Genomic DNA, 19,604 nt, shown 5'->3' on the forward strand with positions numbered 1-19,604 from the left:
TCCTGTGTGGCTCAGTGGTTGAGCGTCGAACTATGAGCCTGGAGGTCATGGTTTGATTCCCGGTCAGGGCACATGCCCAGTAGCGGACATGCAGGAGGCAGCGGATCAAATGATTCTCTCTCATCATTGATGTTTCTATCTCTCTCCCTCTCCTTTCCCCTCTGAAATCAACAAAAATATATTTTTTAAAGAACCTCCTTTGACTAGCTTAAGGCCAGAGAACAGTGATGTTAAAAAAAACCACACACACAACACAAAACAAAAAAAACAACAGCACATGTATTTCAGTCCTTGATGGAAATTACCCAACATTTTGGGAAAAGTCAATTTGCATAACAGTCGGCGCTGGGCCTCCTGTGGTGAAACCCCTGTCCCCCAGCTGCCTTTTGGGCCCGTTAGTCAAGTTCCTGGCCTTCTCCAGGCAGCAGCCTAATGGGCTCCGTTTGGCAGAAGCCCCTGGCTGAGAAGGAGATTCCATTTGCGCCTTAATCCAATATTTTCATGCGGCAGGTAAAGTGCTATTAGCTGGTAGAGTGGAGCGCCAGCCTCATCAGGAGCCTCCCAACAGGACCCCTTCCTTGGATCTCAATCTGACTTCTTCTGTCACAACTTCTGGTTTCATTTTTTTTTTGACCCAGAATCTCCTTTTCTGCCAGAGAAAAGGCATTTCTCATCACCATGAGAAATATCGATTGCTTGCCTGCGGGGTGCATTGCATTAGACACGGTGCTGAGGGGTTTCATTTGCTTTCTTTCCTGATGTAGCAGAAAAATAACAAACAATCAAAAAGTACAAACGAATCCGCGAACACACAGCAACCCCACTTTGTGTCATTCCTTATATTTGGAGAAAATGAGACGCAGTATTCCAAAGCCTGCACCAGCCACTAACTTGGAGCTCAAAACCAGGGGATGGAGTTGGAAATGCCTAACAGCCTGTAAGACAGTGAGGCCAGCCTGGCCAGTGTGGCTCAGTGGTTGAGTGTCAACCTATGAACCAGGAGGTCACAGTTCGATTCCCGGTCAGGGCACATACCTGGGTTTCGGAATCAATCCCCAGTGGGGCGCGTACAGGAGGCAGCTGATCAATGATTCTCATCATTGATGTTTCTATCTCTCTCTCCCTCTCCCTTTCTCTCTGAAGTCAATAAAAATATATCTATAATAATAAAAGCATAAATTGCTAATTAGATCGGACATCCTTCCGGATGACCTTCCGGATGAAGCCAGGGCTGTGAGGGAAGCCCGGGTCCCAGGTGACTGCCGGCAGATGGAGGGAAACCTGGGTCCCAGGTGCCAGAGGGAAGCTGGTGCCGGCAGCCGGGGGAAGGAAGGCCTGCTCTTGCACGAATTTCGTGCACCGGGCCTCTAGTCTATATATAAAAAAGACTGTGAGGCCTGACCTTCCCCCTGTTTAGTTTCCTGCATCTCTCAGCGTGGCTTTCTCTTCCACCCACCGGTGCCCTCCCGCCCCCCTGGCCTCTAACAGTGGCGAAGTGTGAGGTAGCTGTGCACATCATTTGACGTCCTTCTTTTGATAAAATTGAATTTCTTTTGATAAATGTCAGAAGGGGACACACATTCTTCAGGAAAACGAGCGAAGCGGAGGGCAGATTTGTCACTCGGCTTCTGACGACGCAGTGTGTCCCGGGCTTGTCTGTCCTCGGTGACCTGGAGGAAATGGAACAGGGGCCCCGTCCTTGCCGCTCCCGGCACCGTGGCTGTCGCAGTTGGCAGGTTAGACGTGATGAAGGTGTTGACAGATCGTCCCTGCGGCTGGCCCCTCCGGGGACGTGGACAGGAGTGTGGGCCGGAGGGAGCCACGGGAGAGAGAGGCTGCGTGTTAAAGAAGGCTGGTTGGCATTTTGGTTTGGAAGCTCGGAGTGCTATAAGATTCTATTAGTTTTGATTTCACAAATCCCTTTAGTTCCCCAGCAGACGGATTGATTTTTAAAATAGCCGATTCTTCGCCCTTGACTCTCCCTCTCTATGGTCATGTTAACGAGCACGTAGACGTGACCTAGCGTGTAAGGTCGTTCCAGCGCAGGGGCCGAGGAGTATTTCTCCTCACCTTTCTAAGTTCTCTGCTGGGACCCCGGGAACAAAAGACAGATGAGCAAGAGGAAAGCACAGCCCCGGGTGAATGGAAGTTTCCTGGGATGCGGGAGCCTTCATGAGGAAATGCAGACGCATAAGAAATCCTTAAAGCTGAGTGTGTCTGTGCGAGGTCTGAGGAGGGTGGAAAGATGTGGACAGAGTGTGAGCTAAGTGTGTGTGTGTGTGTGGGGGGGCATGTACAGCAGGACCTGCTGGCGCCCCTCTCTGTGCCCCGGGTGTCATCCTCGGAGGTAAGGCTGCCCCTTCCTTCCGGCGGAGGGAGGGCGCCTCGCACAGGAGGGCTTGATGAGCTGGTCCAGGGACGCCCGGGAGCCCTTCCCACGCACCCCTCTTCCGAAGTCCTTCTGCTTGAAACACTGACTAGGCCAAGGGGCCGGTTTTGGGGGGAGCCTGTCACCGACGAGTAGCTCAGTCTTTTCCTAAGAGGACGATATTATGGGTGGCCATTCCCATGTCAAAACCGCCCGCAGAGCAGAGACGGGGATCAGAGGCGTGTGCTAACGCCGGGATCTAACCGCACGGTCCGTTCTCAGTAGCGAATCCTAGACATAGAAGGACGTCCTTTCTCAGATCTGCCTGGAAGCCTGTGGTTGAAGCCGACAGGAAACCCTAACGGGCAGATACAGTCACATTTAGCTTTTAGAGACAATTGTTAAATTAGCTCTTCCTACGAGTCCTGGGTGCTGGGGAGTGGAGTCATGTCCAGGCCTGTAATGCAGGTTCAGAGGCTCGCTCTACAGGAGGCTGTGGCCTGTGGCGCACGAAGCGTACAGCCCTGTTCTCTTCTTCCTGCTCTTGAGATGACGTCCTGAGTCAAAGCCCAGGAGGTCCTTCAGACCTCGCTTCCTGATGGAGGCCTGGGCGTGGTGACAGCCCCGATGGGCTGCCGCCAGGAGCTTCGGCTGCTGTGGGAACCAGCAATCAGCACGGCCCCTGACTCTGAGCCCCTTCCTCCTCGTGACTTGTGAGCTTTGCGCTATGAAACCCCTTGTCTTCGACCGTCGAGGAGTTCAGGCTTTTGAGCAATGGCTTTCCTGTCCCCCTGCTCAGCGCTCCGCGAGTGAAGCCACTCTCAGTTCTCCTCTGCAGTTCTCCGCGTTCGGTGTTGGGCTCGGAGGTTCAGGCATCTGCCCACGGTCATAGGTCACAGGGCGAGCACGCAGGAGAGCCAGGTCTATCCCGGGTGGGCCAGCTCCAGAGCCCGTGCCCTCACCTGCTGCTGCTATGGCCATCCATCCAGCAGTAACTGCATCAGTCACTTAGAGGCTGAATGTGGTGCCAGGTAACTGAGATACAAATATGAATAAAAACGGTGCCCTGCCCGCCCGCCCGCCGGTGTGGCTCAGTGGACCTGGCTCCCATCTCATTTACTCCCATAGCCCTCGTGCCTGCTTTTCGCACACTCTGTGTTTTCAGCCTCTGGCCTCAGCCTGGAATCATTTGGGGGACCCTATTGATCCCTGAGAACCCAGCCCAGATGTAGCCTCCTCCACGAAGGCCTCCTAGTCCCCCGTGGGGATGAATCCTTGCCCGTGCACAGCGTGCCGTTTGCTCCTCTGCTTCAGGCAGCCTGGGTTTCGAAGGCTTGACTTTCGGATAATTCGCGCCTCCACCCTTGAGCACCTCACGTCTGAGCCCTCTGTCCTAGCTGGGCTGGGGTGTCCATCCTTCCCTGATAAACACACACCCTCATGAGGCGAGGCCGCCTGACAGTTGCGAGGGAGAAGGGAAAATTGCCTCTCCCCTTAGTTCTCCTGGCTGGTCCAGGAATTAACGTGACGTGAGCGAGAGGAACAGGAGAGAACAGCTATGCATCTATGCATGGGGGCCCACAGCACATGGGCCTGAGGACAAACTGGGCAGTTACGGCTTCTGTGCCACCTGCAGCTAAGGACAAAGGCTTATTCAGTTGGTGCGAGGATCGCCGGTGGGTGAGGGGGTGGGGTGGGTGAGGGAGTGGTTGTGGTTTAGGACTTCAAAGGGCAGGAAGGCAATTCGCATGAAGATGAAAAAGCATCTTTGACAGCAGGACACAGGGAGGACTTTGAGCCCATGGGCCTGCCTCGTGGTTGTGGATGATGAGAGCTCCCTCCTGGAGCAGGTCCTCTTTCTAAATTCTTTTAGGCAGTTGGGGGAAGGTCAAAGGTTCCCCCCCACCCCCGTCTTTTATGTCTTAAAAAGAACCATTTTAAAATAGTCCATTTCCCAAAGAGGCATATTTTGGAGTGGCAAACTCTGCCCCCTTCACAGCTGAGTGTCTGATCTCGGCCGATCCATCATCTCCGCCCCTTTGTGATGCTCGTGCGATTATTTAAATGGCCTCATGCGTTTCACAGACATGAAAGTGAACGTGCTAATGCAAATGTAATTGAGACGGACATTAATGTCATGAAGTGGGCTCGGATTTGCTGCGTCTTTCGCTTTCATCAGCCGCTCCTTGCACTTAAACGGGCCCCCGTGTGTAATTGTGAGGAAATTAGGGAACATGTAGACGATGTGGGAATATATTGTTGTGCCGAAGGTGGTGACCTGAAGCCCCGGCCTAGCAATGGAGAGATGGAGACTTTTTTTACAATTATGGATTAAGAACAGTGCAAACCACACTGTCATTATCCAAAGGCGGAGAGAAAATCACGGGCCGAAGGCTGCTGATTGGGATCCAACTCGGGAGGAGTTCTCTCATCAAGAACAGAGTGAGGCGTGGGTCTCTATTTTTCTAAATTAAAAATATTTTGGTCACAAAACGGTCACGGGATGTAAGGGTCCAGCACAGGAAATAGAGTCGTTAATATGGTAATAACTGTGTATGGGGTCAGGTGGGTTCTTGAATTATCAGGGTTGGGGGAAGGGTCACTTTGTAAGGTTCATAACTGCCTAACCACGATGCTGGACACCTGGACAAATATAAAATAGTATAGACTGTCAGCTCTAACTGAGAATAACATTTAAAACTGTTCAGAAGTCACAGACCACAAAGTCAGCATCACAATTTTCTGTAAAATCTCCATTAGCAAGTCCTTCTCCCCAAAATGGAAATAACTTTTTAAGAGGCTCAATGCCAAATAAAGGTACTGGAGAACTGTAAATTGAGGTAAGAAATTACTTTAGGAAATTATTTATAGTCTCTATTTAATGTTTAATCTACATCTTAAATTTTAAAAGAAAATGTTTCTATAACTCTGTACACATTCTGGAACATTTAGGGGTAAAATAGACGCGGCATCCACACCGTAATTACAGATCGAATAATACGAGTGGCTCTGCGGAAAGAGAACCCCCACCTGCTGGTCCATGTGCAGCTCACCTTCTGCAGGCACAGAGCACAGAGATACTAATTGGGCGTCAAGAGAACAAAGAATTCCTGATCAAATGAGTGCAGGAAGTCAGTTTACTAAATCCTGTCTTGGAGATTCAAGATGCACATTAGCATATTAAAAAAGTCCCACGGTTTTAAAGAAATCCATTTAACTTTATTTCATGATTTATTTGTAAAGTGGAAGAATTCCTCCCCCCCCCCCCCAGCACACTTTTAACAACCCTTTCCCAACAAATCAAAACCTTGTAAAAAATTAAACGGGCTTCCTTTCATCTCAATTTAGGAAGAACTAAACGACAGATTATTTCAGGGAAAGAAGGATGCCTTGCTTTGAATTTTCTGCTGTGCCTAGCACATCCTTGAATATAAAAGCTCTTGATAAATGTTTATTAATTAATGAACTTAATGAGGAAAAAAGAGGGAGACAATTCGAAGAGCTTGGAGCTTTAAAAGCGCTTCCAAACCTACTTGACTTCCAACCAATGATTTTTTTATTACAATAATTTATACGTAACATAAAATGTACCCTTTTCACCTTTTTTAAGGGTCCAGTCCATCGGCATTAACCACGCTCATACTGTTGTGCCATCATAAGCACCGACCAGCTCCATAACTTCTTCATCTTCCCAAATGTTCTGAGCCATTTTCCCTTTCGCTACTTCTCTACATGGGTGTTTCTCTCCAGTATTATGTGTTACATGTACCAGGGGTGGTTAAACTTCTACTTTAATCTATAAATTGCAAAAAGGTGAAAACTAAATGAAAAGGGAGTCAGAGGAGGAAGTGGACATGACCTGGAAATAGTGCACACGAGGACCAGTGGCTCCGAGACACCACTGTTGGGTGTGAGGAGTTATTCACCATCTCTTTGGGTTAGTCTTCCACTTGTGAGCGTCTATGAATGGGTGTGTATGTGCATTTGCATTTGGATGTGGCGTAGTTGGACCTTCATGTTAAACATACCTTCGTGATGTAGAGAGAGAAGTGTTCTGATTGTACTTTGGGGGTATCTGCTGAGCCATCTTTGTCCAGGAATCGCCGCCCATCCTTAATGGTGACCCACTGGCAGCCACGTGCTTCCCTTGAGTGACGCAGCTAGAGTGGTGATTGATGGGAACTAGGGGAATCCCTGTTTCACAGGCACCAAAATCCTCTCTGTCTCCCAAAATAGGGATTGGTAACTGTGGGAAGGCTATTCTCTTCCCACCGTCACTGCCCTGCCCTGGTCCATTGTACAGAGTTCTTCATCTCTTGGAAATGTTATGGAGAAAATTCTGCCTTCAGCCCCTCACCCCCGGAAGCTGGTGGATGAGGTAGCTGGTGAGTTGGGGAAAGGGTCCTTGCACGTGCTCTGACTGGGCTCCTTTCTCTCTTGTGTGTGTGCTCCCCCCTGGCTGCCTTCCCGCGGCCTTCCCCGTACAGCCTGCTCCCCTGGTCAGGCCTGCTCCTGAAATGCAGTCGCTTGATAATTTGCTTGCGACCGAATGAGTTTGATTCAAGGGCAAGTTGCAGGAAACTTCATTTGGGCCCCAAGTCCAGGTCACATTCTCCAACGCAGTTTTACTGCAGTTATTTATCAATTGACAAAGGAATCAGAAGGGGACACGATAGCATCAATTGGCGCAAGATAACTGAGGCAGCCAATCCTCTTGGGCTGGGCTCTTGAACGACAGAGATGTGAACTAGGGAACTGTGGAGTGAATATCTTCCACCTCTTATGTGGCCGGAAAGCACAGAAAACACATCTGATGGAGAACAAAGCAGAGAGTAAGACAAAATCAGAGCCAAGCCTGAGGAGAGTCAATGCACCATTGCCGGTCTGCCGATGGACAAGGCCACGTGGGAAAGGATGCAGGAGGCCCTTGAACCAGAGTGGCCTCTGGTGTCAGGCAGCACAAGAAACAGGGACCGCAGTCCTGCAACCGCAGCAAATGCATCCTGCCAAGAACTGGAGTGCGTGGGAGAGAGGAACCTGAGGATGAGGTGAAAACAGCCAGTGGCCCCCTGGATCGCAGTTTCATGAGACACTGAGCAGAGAGCCCAGCCAGTTCCTTCCGGACTTCTGACCTGCAGAAGTGTGAGATAACAGACATGTGTTGTTCCCCTGCCCCCCCCCCCCCCCAAAAAAAAAAACACAAGAAAACAAAGCAGTTGTGTAGAGAGAAGCAGGGTCAAGCCATAGAGAAGTTCTGATGGCTACAGGCCCCTCCGGGAGTCCAGCTGCACTGTACTGGCCCGAGGTTCTGTAAACCACTCAATGTTATTCCGTCTTCCTTTTTTTGCTTGGGCTAGCTCAAGTTGCTTTTATAGTTTTCCAAGAATACTGACCAATGCACTCTCTGAATTTCATTATTCTTATCTAGCACTGGTAGTTTGAATACTTGCCCTACTTATTAAGAGAATAAAACGAGGTAACAGAGATAGAAAGAATCGTAAGTTCTTAAGCGTTCCTTTGATAATATCCCCAGTAAGTGGTTGTCCAGCCTTTTTCATCAACAGGGAATTGCTGCTTCTTGAATTAATCTGTTCTCTTTTCAGAGTTCCCAGTTGCTAGGAAGTGGATATATGAAGTCAACATTTCCTTCCCTGGAACTGCACCTCATCTGTCCTGATTCTGTCCTCTCGGGTCACATAGAATAAATGCAGCCTCTCTTGTTCAGGGCAGCCCTGCAGGTTTATGAAGACAGCTGTCAGGTTCTCACCTCAGCCTCTTCTTCTCTGGGCTGAATGTCATGATTTCCCTGCATCACAAGGCCTAAGAATGACCAAGAAAGTTTGGACATATGAGTTAAAGAGAAAAATTTTTTTGATTAAGTCTTCATCATTGAAAAAGAAAAAAAAGACCTAGTTAATAAGGCAATCGGCCAACACATTCACATTTTTATGGTGTTTCCAAATCCCCATGTGATGGGTTTATAATTTAAAAAATGAATTAAACACCAATTTAAATTTTTTGTTTTAATTTTTAATAAATATTTACATATACATCCCACACAAACAAAGTCTCTTTAAATCCTCAATAATTTTTTAAGACTGTAAAGAGAATTTGAGACCCAACAGGTGGAAGGCCTCTATGATATCTTGTACTGTTTGCTTACGGGTTGTAAGCATGTGTGGACAGGAATAGACTTGAATATAAACACATTCAGAGAATTTGTCAGATATGAGGCCTAACCGTAGTTTAATTTTGTGCCTGAGGAAAACATGGTTCACTTTCTTCCTGATGACAGTGGTGCCACGTGGAGGGCCGCTCTGATATAAGGAGGCAACCCATATCTCAACTCCACACATAACGCCAAATATTCGTTTTAGAATTTAATTGATGGATCTGAAGAAAATGAGGTGTTCTGGGGCTTTACCACAACGACGAGTTTTTTTTTATAGACTATTTTTAAGGCAGTTTTAAGTATTCAGCAAGACTGAGTAGAAAGTAGAGTTTGCATGTGTCCCCTGACCCCACACTTGCACAGCCTCCCCGCCCTCAACGTCCCTGCACCAGGTGGTCCATTTATTACAACTGGTGAGCCTCGCTGACAGATCAGTGTCATCTGGTGTATTCATCCCTCCTCCCCCCCAGCCCTTGGCAAGCACAGATCGCCCTGTCTCCATTGTTTTGCCTTTTCCCAATGTCGGATGGTTAGAATCGTACAGTATATAACCTTATCAGACGACCTCAGCTTCTTTTGAAGTGCATTTGATGAATGTTAGTGAAAAAGTCGGGTCTGAATTAGCAAGTCTTTTCTTACGTTTATTTACTTTACACTCTAATGAAATTCACACATGCCCGTCCTATTGCTTATGCTGGCACCTCCCAGACACTCAGCCACCATGGCCAGGAGCTCCGTGTCCTGAATTCGGGTCACGGTGCCGACAGAGCCCAGCCCAGTGTAACGTAGGTCCCCTCAGCGGAGGGCAGCTGGAATGGAGTCCTAAGGACCGGCCGGAAAGAGCTCGCCCTCCACTATTTCAGTGACAAATGAGGAAAACGACGCAAGTGGCACCTACTGCCTTCGGTCTCCGTCCCGAGGCTCCTAGGGGGTGTATGTCTCAGCCCCTTTAAGCCTGTGTTGGTTCTTAAACCTTTTGATTTCCCGTCACTTGGAACCAAGTGTAATACTCATTTTTGCATCAAACGATTTGAAAACGCGCAGAGTGATCTGTCCAAACCCAGAGGGACAAGGAAGACCCCATGAGGGAGACACTTGGGGAAGGGGTTAAAGAGGGAGGAAAGGGTGCTCTGGGGGTTGGTAGTTCTAGGTCCCACTTTCCCCACGGGTTGCAACAACCCGGTGAAGAGAGTGCACTGTTTGAGGACCAGGGTTAGAGCTGCAATTGAGCTCTGCAGGGGAGCACCGTCCTGCTGGCTTTGTGCGCCTTGGAGCAGTGGTTCTCAACCTTCTGGCCCTTTAATACAGCTCCTCAAGTTGTGACCCAACCATGAAATTATTTTCGTTGCTACTTCGTAACTGTCATGTTGCTACTGTTATGAATCGTCATGTAAATATCTGATATGCAGGATGGTCTTAGGCGACCCCTGTGAAAGGGTCGTTCCACCGCCAAAGGGGTCGCGACCCACAGGTTGAGAACCGCTGCCGGAAACGCATGGCCGAGGGCGGAGAGGAGAGCTCAGCCGGCGCCCTGCACTTGTGCAGCAGGAGGCCCGGTGCCCCACACGCTCCATGTCGCCCCCGGGGCCTCAGTGCCGCGCCCAGTTTAGACTAAATGCTGGGCAACCGCTCGCTGAACGACCCGTCGTGATCCGTCGTAAATCCCGGCCGGGTTTTGGCTGCCACCCGGCAGGGGCGGGGCCTGGCGCTGCCGCCGCGCGCCGGGGGGCGGGGGCGGGGCTTGCCGCCGGCGGAGGGCGGGGCCGCGCGGGCCTTCCCCGGGCCGAGCTGCGCTGCGGGTGCGGAGGGCGGGCGCCGCCGGCGGGTGGGGGGCCTTGAAACTGTGCGGGTGGTCTTGGCGCCGCCGCCGGGGTCCGCGGGCCCCAGGACCCTCCCCGGGAGGTGGCCCGGGCGGGGCGGGGTGGGCGGGCGGGGCTGGGGCGGAGGGCAGCCCGGCGGGCGCGGGAGGGAGCGTGTGTGCTTGCGCGTGCCGATCGGAGGCCGCCCCTGCCGCCTGCTCCTCCGGCGACTCGGGGCGACCCCGAGCCCAAGGGGAACAGCTGCGCCCCGAGTCCCGGCCGGGAGGGCGCGCTGTCCCCCCTGGAAGCGTGGGGCAGGTGGTGGGAGCTCCTCAGGCTGGACCCTCAGGATTTTAAAACACGTGTCTGTCTCTGTCATGTTTACTTTTAGGGTTTTGGCCAAATTGGGCACAAAATAGCCACTTACCCCTTCTCACCGAGGAAGAGCGGGAGAAAGGGTAAGTAAGCAATGAGCAGGGCCGGAGGGAGCCAGGGCGCCCGAGACAGCAGGGGTGCAAGGTCTACATCCCCAGCTCAGCTCCCCCGGGACCTTGGGGCCCAAGTCCACGTGTTCCCACCTTCCAGGCCGCACTCCCGCCCCGAGGGTTTCCAGGCTCAGTGCCCGGTGGCTGGCAGCTGGCCCTGACCCTTCACTCCCTCGGAGTGTGGGCCTCGCACCTCTTGGGTTTGAGTATTAAAGAGCCAGAGTCCCCCTGGTGACCAACAGGACCTTTGCATTTTAAAAGGGGGACCCCTGGAAAAACCCCTCATGACCCCAAAGCACAGAGCGCAAAGCAGCAACAGAGTGCATAGCCGCATAGAGTGCATAGCAACATGGCAGCGTTGAGTTTCTTTGGGGATCTTCTCCCCAGCTTCCCGGGAGGGAACAATGGCCAGGCTGGGCCTCCTTCTCGGGACTCTTGCTGTGAGACCCCCTCACCAGCATTCTCTTCGCTCCTGAAAAGGTGCCAAACAAACAGCACATGGAAGCCCTTGGAGGGTCGCTGTGATGTTCAGCGGGGCCTCTTTCCTCGGCCCTTTTCCTGGGGCTTTTCCATCCCCCGCCAGCACCTCCCTCCCCACGCCTCTCGCCTCTCGTGTTGGTGATGTGACACCCAGCCTCTCCCAGAAGGGTGGGAGCACCCCTGCACCCCCTCAGCCCCACATAAGCCAAGGCTTTGAATGAGTTACCATTCCGCGAGCCGCCAGCAGGAACGGGAAACTGGGGCTGCCCTCTGGCATCCCGCCGGCCGCCTGCGCCTGCACCTGCCTTTGTATGTGCTTGAATCGCGAGGCCGGTGACTACAGCACTGACTTTCTGAAAACCCCGAGAATAGTTGTTTAATTGATGATGGGTTCCCTCAAGGATTCAACAGAGATTGTGTTACCTATGGATGAGCGGGGGTGGTGGGGCGCGGAGACTGGTGGGGATGGCTCTTTGGGTGGAGCCTTCACCGGTTTTCCGAGGATTTTCTGAACAGCTAAGTGGTGATGTACAAGGCCTCCGGGTTCTTCTGGCCACTGGTGGGCGGGCGGGGCGGCTCTTTCCCTGTCTTCCTGGGACTATCCGTTAGGAGCTCCCCAGGCTGCCTGGCCCTCGCCATGTCCTGAGTGAACAGTGTGGTCAGTTCCCAGTGCGTCAGTGTGTGGTGCCTGCATCATCGTTAGACGAGGATCTGTGTTCGGGTTCTCCCTTACAGGTGACACAGGCGGGGAGTCCTGGCGAGGGCAGGGACGATCACGGTGGGAAATTAATACCGGCGTTCACTTGCCTGGGCTTCTGTACGCGGCCCGCATTTTTTTTCCCCCTCATTTTTTATCCGAGTGATAAAGGTGTCTTTTTCTGGTTACATAGGTTTAAAAAAGCGACAAAGAGTGGAATCTTGCGAGGATATAAAAGGTAGAAGGCAAGTCTCCTCGGAACTCCCTCTCACAATGCCACTGTCAGCAGTTTGGGTTGATTTCTTCGACTTTTAATTTCATAATTATATATTTCTATTGGGCAAAATTCTAAATGTCTGCCTTTTATCTCCACATTTCTGGCTGTTTACCACCATTCCTGTTTCACCCCAAGCCCTCAAGTAGAAGTACCATGCCTTTTACACACAGGCTTTTATTTATTTTTATTAATCCTCCCCCGAGGATATTTTTCCCCATTGGTTTTTAGAGAAAGTGGAAGGGAGGAGGAGACACACACACACACACACACACACACACACACACAGTGAGAGAGGCACATTGATTGGTTGCCTCCCACATTCTCCCACCACCAGGGGCCGGAATCGAGCCTGCAACCGAAGTATGTGCCCTTGACCAGAATGGAATCCGAGACCCTTCAGCCCTCGGGCCAATGCTCCAACCACTGAGCAAACTGGCTAGGGCTGCAGACAGTCTTTTAGACGCAGGCTTGATTCCTGGCTCTGATTTTGCTAGATCTGCTCTCTGGGCCTGTTAACACTTCTCTGCTCCTTAGCTTGTCGTCTATCGAAACAGAGCAATGAGCATAGTTACAAGGAGTGTGTACAACCAGCCACTGGCCCGTTAATTTCCCTCCCTATCTCTCTCTGGTCAACCATCACATTCTTAGGACTTTCCTTGTGATTGTGGGAAAGGATCTAGTATTTCACTTTCCTGAAGGTGCTAAGCCTCCTGGGGTTTTGCATTTTCACAGCGGATCGCCTGTTATAGCCGATCCTAGAATTTCCCGGGGGAGGCCTGACCACTGATGCGGCTCAGACTCCCCCATCAGATGCCTGGTCCCACAGCCCTGCCCACACAGGTGGCGCCTGAGAGATGAAGGGGCAGGGCTTCTGTCCTGTGTTGAAGAAGCGGTGACTGCTCCCCAGTGAGGAGACACCCACTGCCCTGAGCTGAGTCTGAAAGCCAGGGTTTCCTTTCGATTTCAGGAAGGCCTGTGGCGAGTGAGCATCACATAAAACCACCGATGCTTCGTGTCCGAGTGTCATGATTTTGCCCAGCGGTGGGTTTAATGATACAGCTCGGCCGTGTGGTTAGTGTGTCTAACTAATGCTGCTCTCCGGGCCAAGGGAGGCGAGTCCACAGACGTCTGATTTCACACTAGGCCCCGGGTTGCGCGTTGCTGAGGAGTACAGGCCGTCAGTACATTACAGGCCTGTCCCCGGCGCGCCATGGTGTGTGGCGCCTCCATCATAAGTCCTCGTCTCTAGGGCTGAGGAGGGTGTTTTATGTGCACGTCTCTCCATTGTGCTACTGTCCTAACACATTTCAAATGACAGCCCACTGTGAGTGAGGCCCGGCCAGACAAGCACGTCCCCACAGGGTCTGCCAGTGCCACTGCTCTCACCAGGCAACAGGCGGGATCGTTTCTATCCTGCGTGGTTTTCTATTTTTATTTTTTATTTATTTACTTTTTTTGCGGAAGAAAAATAGTCTTAAAGGGAAGCCTCATTTAAGGACCCTTTGTGATCCAAAAACTCATTTTTAAGTTCATTTTTGTTTGTGATGCTGATCGGGGTAATTATGTAGGAATAAAATAACAAGTAGCTTTTAGCTTCCTAGGTCAGGCCCCCGCTGTGCGAGTGGTCCTGTAGACTCAGGGTGTTGGAGAATCGTGAGTTATGAGTTCCAGCCTGGAGTGGCTGGACCACGTGCCCCTCCTTGTGGGGCTATCGGAATACTCTGGAGGCTGCCTTCCCGGGTTCTGGGACAGGCTGTGTCATGGCCCAGCTGTGTGGTCTTGGACACGCATCCTCATCTGTGAAATGGGGCCACTCCTCTCGATCACTGTCAGATGGAGGCCTGTAAAGCAGCATGCTACTGGTACAGAGGAAGTCCCCGGGAAAGACTAGTTCAATTTTCTTGCCTCTAGGTCCTTGCTACCAGAACAAAGACTCCCCATCTCTTACATCCCAGACAACCCCCCGGCCAGGACAGGGGGTGCCAACGAGGGGAACTCCCCGTGGAACCTGGTACTTGGTTGTGGGACTGGGAAGGGGTATGGAGAGCGATGGCAAAGGGGTGTGTGAGCTGAGGGGTAGGTGCCGGCCTCTCGCTCGGTCCATGGGCGGACGGAGGTCGATGAATGACTTCCCTCTTAGAAAGAACCCCTTTATCTCTGGCCTTCAGTCAGCCACTCTGCCGCAGACTCTGACCTCCTTACTGCCTGCTCAGTCCAATGATTAGCTTTTTCTCTTATCGCTTCGATGCCACCTGAATAACCCTGCATTTCTTTGTTTCTTTTTTATGGGGGGGGGGGACTTAATAGTAGATGTGTACTTCCTTAGATCTGGGTTTTTTCTCTACTCAAAGTCCAGCGGCTGTCTTCATGCCCTTTCCTTGTCCTATAGTTCATTCATTCCTTTTTAATATTTTAAGAAACTCTATTTTTATTGATTGCAGAGAGGAAGGGAGAGGGAGAGAGAGAATCATTGAGAGAGAATCCTCTCCTGGGGATTGAGCCACAACCCGGGCCTGTGCCCTGACCAGGAATCGAACCGTGACCTCCTGGTTCATGGGCCAACACTCAACCACTGAGCCATGCTGGCCGGGCTTTAATTTATTTTTATATTTTTTACACTGTATGCTATGTGCATTGAACTAGATACGAAGATGAAAAATCACTGTCCTTGATCAAGGAGTTCATAGTCTAGTAGGACAGTAGCCATCTCTACAGACCCCCGAAGTGCGCCGTGTGATTCGCCACGATGGAGAGACGTGCACAGGAAGGCTCCCAGGAGCTCTCTATCCCCATGGAATCGCCAGGGGAGGGCTTGCGCAGTGGCTGAGTTTGTGCTGAGTGTTGGAGGCTGAGTAGGAGGGGCAGGTGGCAAGGAGCTAACATCATGGGTGGTTGTATGGCTTCTGAGAGCAGGTGTTCTGGGGACTCTGTAGGTCAGTTAGAGTGTGAAGGGCAAAGTCAGGAGTGAAAGGAGAGGGACAGCTAAGTCAGGGCCTGCTTTCCCTCCCAGGCGAGTGACCACTGGAGGATTGTGGTGACGTGCAAGGTCCCTGACAGTGCTGGGTGGATTTCGGCCGGGGGGGGGGGGGGGGGTGAGGGGGGGTGGAGGTGTGGCAGGACTGCAGGCCAGAGCTAAAGACAGTGTTCATCTGCATGACAGGAGGTTGAGTGCTCAGATGAGGAGGGGCAGTGGGGCTGCTGAGCAGTGAGGTGGTTTAGGGAAGGTATTTAGGAGGAGGGAAGCGTGGTGGTCTTTGTGATTGAATGTGAAGGGGACGGGAGAGTGGCTCCCAGGTTCCTGGTCAGCGAGAGGCAAGGAGAAGAGAGAGCTGGTCTGAGGGCCGAGGGTGAGCGCAGGCTTGGGCATGTTGTATTAACGAGCCTGCGGGCACACCATTGGCGGGTGGGGGTGTCTAGGATGCGTTGGCTGTGGGGTCCTGGTGCTCCCCAGGAGAGGGGGGCAGGGGGACAGCTCTCTGTGTGGTGCCTGCGTCTGGGGAGGAGCTGGAGGCTGGGAAGCATGGACGTGCTTAGGCCGAGTAGAGAGAAGAGAAAGGGCTGAACGTGCATGGCAGAGAACACTGCAGCTAGAGCACAACCAGGAGAAGGGATGTGAGGATGCGGAAGGGCGTGGCTGAGAGTCTGGGAGGACAGCAGGTCAACCTTTCCGGCCAGCGGCAGACTTTCGAGAAGTGGACCCAGTTAAAAATGCAGCCCTAGCCGGCTTGGTTCAGTGGATAGAGCATTGGCCTGCGGATGGAAGGGTCCTGGGTTCGATTCCGTTCAAGGGCACATGCCTGGGTTGTGGGCTCAATCCCCAGTAGGAGGCGTGCAGGAAGCAGCTGATCAATGATCCTCTCTCATCATTGATGTTTCTCTCTCTCTCTCCCTCTCCCTTCCTCTCGGAAATCAATAAAAATATATTTGAAAAAAAAATGCAGTGCTCGGAATCGGGCGTGATGGGGCTTGGGGAGGGCCTGTCAGTGGTCGTTGGCTGTGTGGGGTGGTGGGGGCTCCTGTATAGAGAGACCAGCAGGCTCTCTCTATTGTGTGAACTCCCTGTGGATTCACCACCTCTGGCTTATCCTCTATGGATGACTAACGCACATCGGAGCACTTACACCAGAATCTCGGGACGATGTCCCGGGTCTGATGGTTTTCTAGGTGCCCGGTTCTCAGGCAGCAGGTCCCGGCTGTGGGCAGTGTGGCCAGAGCAGGCCCGCCCCCCGCAGCCGTTCCCGAGGGACGGTTTCAGGGCTCAGGGAGCTCCGAGGTTTCCCAGCTCCTGGCAGGTTCTGGACTGAGTGCCCAGAAGGTGGAAGGATCCATTTTTCTCTTATGTAATAAATCACCAAAAATGTAATCTTTGCCATTTACCCATAAGTTTATTCTGAGGGCGAGGCCTTTGTGAAGGCCCTCTGTCACACACGCTTTTTATATCTTTGTGTTGAAAAATGTTCGCAGCATTTGCGGTCGACCTTTGAAGAACCGTCTTGCTTGGAGCTGGAGGACACGGTGTAAACACATGACCCCGCCTGAGTGTTGGAACCGTGCACAGCAAAGATGTTTCTTAAAGAAGGGAAATGCTTGTAGACCGTGTGTGTATTTTAGGGTAATTTAGTTTCATGCGGTTTTCCTTTCTGGGGATTCTTCCCCCCTCTCTGCTCTGTCCTGCGTTTCCGCGCAGGCGTCTCCCGGTAGGAATTCTGCACCCCCTTAGCCTCGCTCTGTGCTCTCCGTCTGCTGTCTGGGCCTCGTTTCCTCCCCGTCTTTGGATGTAGTCTGTGGGATCATGGTGGAGGGTGAGTGGGCTTCGAGGGGCAGAGCAGGCATCGCGAGGAGCGATGAGTATGGAAAGCAGCTCCCCGGAGCTTGGGGTTGATGGCCAAGGGCGCGCTGCCCTGAACAGGTAATGGCGCACCTGCAAGGCTGTAAGCGGTAGGAAAAGAGTGGAGTTGCCACAGGTAATTTACCCGCATGGTTTAATAGACTTTATTTTTTAGAGCAGTTTTAGGTTCACAGCAACATGGAGTGGAAGGTAGAGATTCCCCATGTGCACCCCCCCTCCCGCCCGGCACCCCCTCCCCCATTTGCAGCATCACTCACCAGATGGTACATTTGTTACAGCCTGAAACCGAGGTTTGTGTTCTTTGCCTGAATCGAATCTGGGCCCCTTCAGTCCCTGGGCTGACGCTCTATCCACTGAGCCAAATTGGCTAGGGCTGAACTTCATCCTCTTTTTGGGAGAACGGAGGTATGTACTTCATAGGTTATATTTGAGGACAGTATGAGCTGTTTGTAAGAATCCTATGTTAGTTTAACCCATTGTAAAGAAATGGAAGGAGTTATTTGGTTAACGAGTCATACTTGGTTACTGTCTTCAACTCTAAAATTTAAAATTTTTTTTTTGTGTGTGTGTAGACAAGTAATTAAGGGAAGTAATGATTTGGGGTTAAGAAGGCAACATAGGAAGTCCTCACTTACCATCGTTGGTAGGTTTTTGGAACTGAGTCGAACCATGTAAAATGAAACCGATTTTATGAAAGACTAATTGATACACGGCACCTCACCAATGTCATAACGAAACAACATTGAGCGAAATGTTGTGCGAGGACCTGTTGTCCTGCTGAAAAGGTTAGTTAGCTGTGTCTGTGTCTGAGAAATAAACGACTCTTTTTTACCTGAGAACATGTCGTTGATTTAGCGTCTCCTTATGGAAGGCGTGGCCTGGAGATACTCTGCCCGTGGGGTTGGCTCCCGGCCATGTTTATTACCTCGTGGTCAGCTTGAGCGTCCAGTCCTCCTTCCAGAGCGTGGATGACGGGCCAGGTCTGTACAGAGTCAGACACACATGATGGCCGGTGCATGGTGAGCACAGCCTGGATCCTACAGCTCTCCTGACGGCCTCTGTGGGGGGCGGGGGAGGGGGCACTAGGGCAGGGCGGGGTTAGGTGGAAGGATTCTGGGGGAAGAGAAAAGAATCCTCTGGTTGAAACCCTGAGGCAGGTGATATATCAAATATCCTTCCAGTTTCAATCACAGTGTCCCTCCAGTGTAAAATACCAGAGGCACGGCCAGTGACAGACTGATGCATGCCAGTGATCGAATGCTTGACATGTTTGAGTTTGAGACTTCTCAGCGGTGCTTTGTCCAAAATAGAAGTGTCACAGTCCTTTTTATTCAGTGCAGTTGACATCTTTAGTCTGTTGCAATCTCGACTTTGTGTAGCTACTTTCTTCTGTTGCCTTCAAAATCCATGCTGTTGGCAAGGGCAGAAAGATGGCCTATCCTGTGGCAAGAGATGTGAGAACGGCTGTCCCACCACGAGCCCCTAAGGCAGCCATGGGGAGTCAGAGGGGAATTGTCACCCCGAACAAGGAACAGTCTGCATGCGTCCTGGTAGGTGTTCTCTGACGTGATATTGAGGATGGAGAGCAGACACTTACCACCCATCCTAGAGAAGCTGCAGTAGAACTTTTCGAATGTGTTTGTTCGGAACAACGTGTCTTCATGGCAACCGAATAGAAGGTGGGCAGGTCAGCGTAGGGCACTGGACTGGGTGAGGACATGGGTCGCATCCCCTCCTGGCAGCTGGGCTCCCACTGCCCACCCGCCCAGGCTCTCTGTGGGGAAATTCCTGATGCCTACATTTCAGGGGACCTTCCTGGATGCTGAACCCCAGGTCTCGAAAGGAGGATAGAAAAGCAGCAAGGCTTTGTTTCCCATGCGATGGAGACCGGAGCTGTTGGGGAATGGCACAGATTCAGTCCATTGAAGGCCAGGCTTCTCCGTCTTGGATTTACGTTAATGAAAACTGCAGAGTCAGCTCTGATCCTTCCGCGTCAGCAATCTCGCACTCCGCGGTGTCTGGGCAGTGACGGTTGACTGGAGCTGATACTTGCTCTACACCCTTAGGCAAAGTCGAGCGGCACCTGACCTCCTCCCATCCATCTTCCTGAGCATTCTGTCCCCAGCTGTTCCAGACTGGCCCTCGGGGAAGCAGGCGTGTATTTGTATTCGAATCAGTTTCAAGCCTGGACTCGTCAGGGCTGGCTGAGCTCTGGATGGTAGTCAGTGAACTTTGTCCAGTTCTTCAGGCTCTAGCTCACTCCCTTGCTTAACGTGGTTGTGGCTCACAATTGCCCTTACGTTAAGGCAGAAACTTGCTGAGATTGGCCCAAAAGACCCCATTTCACAGGCCCTATTCACCTCTCCGGCATTTTTCTCTGTTTTTACTCCAGCCTTAGCTCTCTCTACTCCAATCAGGCTGACTTACAGACAGTGAGTTCTTACTTCCCTTGACCTTTGTTTCATTAAAAAAAACAC

At 51.6% G+C, this 19,604-nt stretch overlaps 1 protein-coding gene across 5 annotated transcripts in view; it reads left to right on the plus strand.

Annotated features, from left to right (window-relative positions):
- Nucleotides 1–10,291: 10,291 nt before the first annotated feature.
- Nucleotides 10,292–19,604, plus strand: part of IMMP2L (inner mitochondrial membrane peptidase subunit 2) — a 462,659-nt gene continuing 453,346 nt past the window's right edge. For all 5 annotated transcript variants that reach the window (XM_006085318.3, XM_023751027.1, XM_023751028.1 and 2 more), the window contains exons 1-2: nt 10,292–10,339; nt 10,731–10,797. The gene's annotated coding sequence lies outside the window, so the exon portion shown is untranslated. The remainder of the gene's footprint in view (nt 10,340–10,730; nt 10,798–19,604) is intronic.

Source organism: Myotis lucifugus, unplaced genomic scaffold (genome assembly GCF_000147115.1).
Source record: "Myotis lucifugus unplaced genomic scaffold, Myoluc2.0 scaffold_18, whole genome shotgun sequence".
NCBI lineage: Eukaryota > Metazoa > Chordata > Mammalia > Chiroptera > Vespertilionidae > Myotis > Myotis lucifugus.